Source organism: Octodon degus, unplaced genomic scaffold (assembly GCF_000260255.1).
Source record: "Octodon degus isolate 3935 unplaced genomic scaffold, OctDeg1.0 scaffold00008, whole genome shotgun sequence".
Taxonomy (NCBI): Eukaryota; Metazoa; Chordata; class Mammalia; order Rodentia; family Octodontidae; genus Octodon; species Octodon degus.
In genome coordinates, this window is record NW_004524584.1 from 6356440 (window position 1) to 6362439 (window position 6000).

General features: G+C 44.2%; 1 protein-coding gene across 2 annotated transcripts in view; it reads right to left on the reverse strand.

The window, feature by feature from the left end:
* The window catches only part of Ephb1 (EPH receptor B1), a 436689-nt gene that overhangs the window by 145433 nt on the left and 285256 nt on the right, over nucleotides 1-6000 (reverse strand). The gene's annotated exons all lie outside the window — the stretch shown is intronic.

Genomic DNA, 6000 nt, shown 5'->3' on the forward strand with positions numbered 1-6000 from the left:
CCAGTGTGCATATAACACCTCTCCATCCCAACCTTCCTTTTGAAAAATTAAGCTATCTTTGCACAGAATTTTAGAAGTCAGAGTCAGAATATAAGTTTGGATTGCCAAAGTGAGCACATAAATCCTAGAAATGGGAAAATATGTTTCTGCAGATTATTTCTGTTTGAACAATGGTTGAATCCTTATATTTGTAAAATATATTTTACTTATGGTTGCTAAATAAATGAGTCTTAATGTTCAAATTTCACATGTTAGTATCTTAATAAAATCTGTATCTAGAAATTTCCTAATTTATGAAGAAGCAGTTTTCCTAAGTTCATTTATTAAACTTTGAGATTGTAACTTGCAATCACACTTACACTATCTTTTCACACAAAATTTATTCCTTAAATAACAGTTAAAATGGCACACTAGCCCACAAATCCTTTTTAACTCAATTTGTTTCAGATGCCACTAATGGAAGTTAATGATGTTGTTATTTTACTAAGAAAAATAAGAAAACTATGCAACCCTCCGACAAAAAAGTAGCTTTAATTAGAAGTGATAAACGATGCATTTGGATCCATTTCAGCAGACAATATATAGGCCAAGAGAGCAAACGCAAACGGCCTTCAAGACCACGTAACTGAACTGAGTATGTAAAGCAACTCGGAGTGACACAGTAGGGAAGGGAGGGGACTCCACAACCTGAGGGCTGACACCTGTTGGAAAACTATAGTTTCCAAAAATAACAATTAAATATTGTGATAGCCCAACCAATCTCAGCTTTTGAGACAATAACAGCATTTTGCTTTAATATTTCGAAGCTCGGAAATATTTCAAAGCTCAGGGGCTGCATTTCTCTTGATCAAGAATGATGGTGGCTAGTACTACTACAGCTTTGAGCTGCTTATTCAGCAGGTGGCTATTGGACTCTATCAATAGCAGGCATCAGGCTAGAAGACTGGAGCAAGGTACAGATGGGGCAGGAGGCTTTCAGGAGTTTTTCTGGTGAAGAAGGCAGGCAGAAAACTGCTTCTGGTTCTGCTTGACCTGTGCTGCTCTGTGTGTGCCCAGGAGCCCAGGCAACCAGGGTGTGCACCATTTGCAGATGCAACCTTCAACAATGATAGTCATAAACTAGGAGGTGAGTGACTAGGAGGTGAAATTCAGAAGGAAAGAGAAAGATAAAGCAGGAAACAGAGAGATGGAAAAGCCAGAGAAATAGGAAGGAAAGTTAGATTAGAAAGGGCCCACACTGAGGCTTCACCAGGGTGAGTTTCATCGCTACTCCAAGAAGCAGATAAAAGAAGCATCCTATGCACATAGCTATAGAGTCAGGAGAGACTTTGCAATAGGACTCTCATAGGGACACTGTGCATTTTGGACATAGAGCAGCCCACAACCTCTTTGTTTCTTTTGCTTTGTTGTAAGTGGTCATAGTTTAGACAGAAGACCTAGGCTGAGCAGGCAGAGCCAAGGTTCCTGGGCAGCATAGCCTTGTACCTCCTTTATGTCTCCCAACTTCAGCAGAGGGAAGAAACAAGATCCGTGTACCCCATCACTAAGCATGAATGTGCTTTTCATCTGCCATGCAAAACACACATTTTTCTCTCCCTTCAAGCAACAAGAGACAGGCACACGTCCCCTCTAGCTGGCATCCAGAAGGTCACCTTGAAACACCCACCCAACTTCTCAGAGCCTCAAAGATGTAACAAATTACCTGCTTACAATGCTCTTGAGAACTCCCCTCCCCTCCTGTCCCTGCATGAAGACTTCCAGTGACACTGAATCCATCATCTGCAGTACTATTACTTTATAAAGAAACAGATTAAGTGTCTCATAAACAGTGCAGTGATTGAGATAATGGAAAGCGCCTCTCGTCCCCATCTGCAGCATCAGGTTATGAAGCATTTCCAAGCAGCCAGGAAGAGGAAATTAATAGAAGCAAGAGGGAATAACCACTTTTATGCAATTTCCTCAGGAGATAGTGGACCATCTAATCTTTATTGGAGCCCTTTAACCTGTCACTCAGCACTCACCACAACCTCTTTAGCGCTCACAATTTTTCTTGGTATCTAAGGAAGATAGGATGAAAACCCCAAAACATTATTTTATAATTTTTGCAGGTGGAGGGTGCACATTGCTTCTGTCCCTCCTCCCTGAATCGAGGCCTCCACAAACATTTTTATGCAGCAGAAATGTGGGAGAGCTTAACTATTCCTGGTGCATGGTCCAGAGGGTCACAGCTACTCTGCAGGAAGAAAATCTTTCCTTGCATTTTAAATGTGATTCTTCCTTCCACCGCTGCCTTCTGTCCTTGCTCTTTCTTTTTAATAATCTTATTATTTCTCCTGATCTAATTTTTTTCCCCAAATGAGTTTGCAAAGGTTCATGCCAATGAATATTCATCCCCTGCTTAAGAGTCGGGCACTTCTACTCAAGGCAGGTGCGTCTAGTCAGCTGGCTCAGGTCTGCCTGCCTCACAGGGTGACAGAGAAGGGGCAAGACAGACACTTCTGCACAGGAGGAGGGAGGGTCACAGTCTGGCACTCATTGTTCCTAAACCTTCACCTTCATCTTCACACTCCATGCCCATACCATAAGAGAGGTAGAAATGCCTCTCTCAGCAGCTGCTAAGAAATGCAGAATGGGGAGGGGAGGGGCAAGAAATTCCTGCAGACTGTGCTTACAACTCTGCACAGCTCCTCCCTGAGGTCTTGTGGTCACACCCTGGTTCTGGTATTTAGACCTGATATTTAGAGTCACTCCTGTGATCAAATGTCTTCACTGCCTCTATACTGCTGGTAGCTAACACCGTGGAGTCCTGACTCAAGACAAGACTCCTGAGCAGGAGGTAGCACTGGGGTCTCTGTAATGGGATTCACCTATCTAGTCTCAAAAACAGTCTTTACTTTTCTCAGAATAGGTCTTCCTGAACAACCCCAGGACATACCCCTGGGACCTAAGGTCTTATGGGAACTCCAAATTCCCCTTCTATGAATGGCTCTGGTGAGCAAATTGATACCAGAGAAGTTTCCAGGCATCTATCTATTCATCCACCTAGCACCATACCACCTTGCAAACTCTCTGTGGACTGACACGTGGTCTTGTCATTTTTATTTCCTTTGCCTAGTGCCTAGCCCAAGCCCTACACATAAATCTAGACATTCTATCGAAGGGCGAACTGGATATTCACTGAAGACCTGCTGTGAGAAGACCCAAAAATAAAAGCTGTGATAATAAACATAACAAAACACATACAACCTTGATATGTGCGAAATGATAGGCACTCCTGCATAAGTGTGCATTCTTACAAATTCAGAAGTGTTACTAGATGATATGTATTAAGAACTTCAGAATGTTCAGAGCTTCGACTCAATAGTTCTTTCTACTTCTAAAGACTTTCTCTAAAGAGATGTGAAAAAGAGTTCTATTCATGGACAAGCATCTCGGTAGTATTTAAGGTAGAGAAAGAAGAAAGAAAGGAACTAAAAAAGTTTAATAGATAGTATTGACTACAAAAATTATGAAACATACATAAACAAAATACAACACAGCCACTAAAATTATGTCTTGGCTATTTTAAAAGTGGGTTCTTAAACTATATAGAAAGTATGAATTTTATTATATACACATAAGCTATACTCACTAAAAAGAAAAAAGGGAAAGGTGGCATCCCTGATGATCATCATTTTTTCAGTACCTTCCCAATGTTTTGCATTGCATATATATGATTCAGTATTCAAGGAAAACATTTACTACATTTCCAAATTTTGCAGAGGACACAGAAGTATGGATGGCATGAATGGCAGGTACAATCCCAAGAAGCAGAGCTGGGCAGAGTGGGAAGCTGTGCACTATATACTGGTAGAAGTTCTACAGAAGAGGTTCAACCAAGTGACATAAACCTTCAGAGGAAGGGGAAAGTGGAGGGGAGCTTCGGAGGCCACCCAGAGGAGTTGGCACATGGCCAAGCTCTAAGAGGAAGAGTAACAACTGATCCCAAAACGGCAAAGTGCAGCAGCAGTGTACCAAAACTCAGAGAGCTCGGGATGATCAGTGTGTCTGGAAGTCACTGAGTAGTTATAGAGGCTGGCGGAACTACAGATCGTTTATGGGGGCTGCAGCAGGAGGCAGGCTGGGGTACTTTTATTTCTACATCAAACTGGGCATGTGAAGCCAAATGGATCTCTAGTTCTTGTCTCCTTGGGCCTAGTGCCAGCTGTAATGGCCTATGCAGCTGGGACACTTAGCTGTGTCATACACTTGTATCACTCATGGTGACATTTGCTGAAATTGATGAATACTGCAGGCATCATGACACAGACGCGACTGTAACTCACAGTGCTATTAAGCTGTTCAGACAGGAGCAGCAGCAGCAAGCCTAGAATGCATCGGCCTGGAAATGCTGAAGGGGTGCAGCCAGGGTGGTGATCTTCGTCTGGATCGGGGCGGGGGGCACCAGGGGTTAGAGGTCCAGCATACAGGCAGAAGAGTGGTATTCCAAGGAAAGGGACAAGGACTGAAGCTCTCATGACCTATGACACCTTCTCTCCAGAAGGTAGACAGATGTATCAGAGTAGCCAGGGGAAGGGGCCTGGATGAGACATCAGAGCCACTCCGAAATGAGGCTATAGCTGGGTCCTCTGATCCTGGCCCAAGAATAATGTCTGGGCAGCCATAAAACAAGTCCAGGTCTTTTTAGTGATTTAGGTCAGTGGTTCTCAAACCGCGGTCTTCAGGCCAGCAGTGTTACAAACCAGATGTTTGTGCCCCCCTAAAATTGTGCGCTGCCATAGAGGGAGGGCCTTTGGGAGAGAATTAGATCAGAGGGTGAAGCTCTTACGAACGGGATTAAAGTTCTTGCAAGACGAGCTGTGAGACCACTCATTTTCTCTCTGCTGTGTACCAGAGAAGGTGGCCTCTACAAACCAGAAAATGGGTCCTCATCAGAAACTGGACCTGCTAGTACCTTCACCTTGGACCTCCGGCATCCAGAATGTCAGAAATACATTTTTAAATTTCCCAGTTTATAGAAAATGTGTTAGCGCCACCTGAACTGAAACAAGTAGCATCCTTATTACCAGGAAATTTACAGAAATGCAAATCCAGGCCTAACTGAATAAGAAAATGTGGGGATTGGGGTCCAGCATCTGAGTTGCTGCAGCCAAACCTTCAGGCATTTCTTCTGTAGCACAAGTGTGAGAACCACTCCCCTGAGATACCTGGATGAGCAGAGCCACCGCGGCCTTGGAGCTAAAAGAAACTGCCACTTTCTAGAATGTAAACTCCAGCAAGTTATTTAATTCTCTAAACCTCAGCCTGCTCATTTGTTCAGAAGGGTGCCACGGTAATCGCTTTCGCACAGCGGAGGTAAAGATCACCGTGCCGGAATTCCTGGAATGCAGCGTCTTCTTTATAAACAGCAGGAGGATGTGTAGTGCAAGTCAAGCCCAAGGTTTCCACCTGTTGTTCTTTTGAAAGTATTTGCTGAGCACCACTATATATTTGGAGCTGCGCTAAGCGCTAAGATATGTCAGGGAATGAGGCATGAAGTTTTCCTCATGGAGCTGACATCCAGTGGAGGAAGACAGACTTTCAACTGGCAATTACAACAGACGCGATCAGCGTGGTGTGAGAGGCCACAGCAGGGGCCTAACCCAGACTGGGAGAGACTCAGACATGTGGCATCTAAGCTAAGATGTGAAGACTAGGAGCCAGGCCAGTGGGCAGTGACGAGACGGGAGGCGCCCCCTCCAGGTGCACAGAACAGCGTGAGCGAAGGCCCTGGAGAACAATGCGACTTAGGCAGATTTGAGAGTAGTTCTGTGGCCAAGTCCAGTGGTGCTCCAGGCTCTTCTAGAGAGAACATGAGCTGTGGACAGGCATGAAACTGCGTGTCTGCAGAGGTGGCCTGATCCCACATCATCAAGACCCCGGGCTTTAACCTGATGTCCTGGAAGCCAGTGATGAGCTTGACAAAGGGGAACAACAAAATCTTATTTGATGTTTGAAACA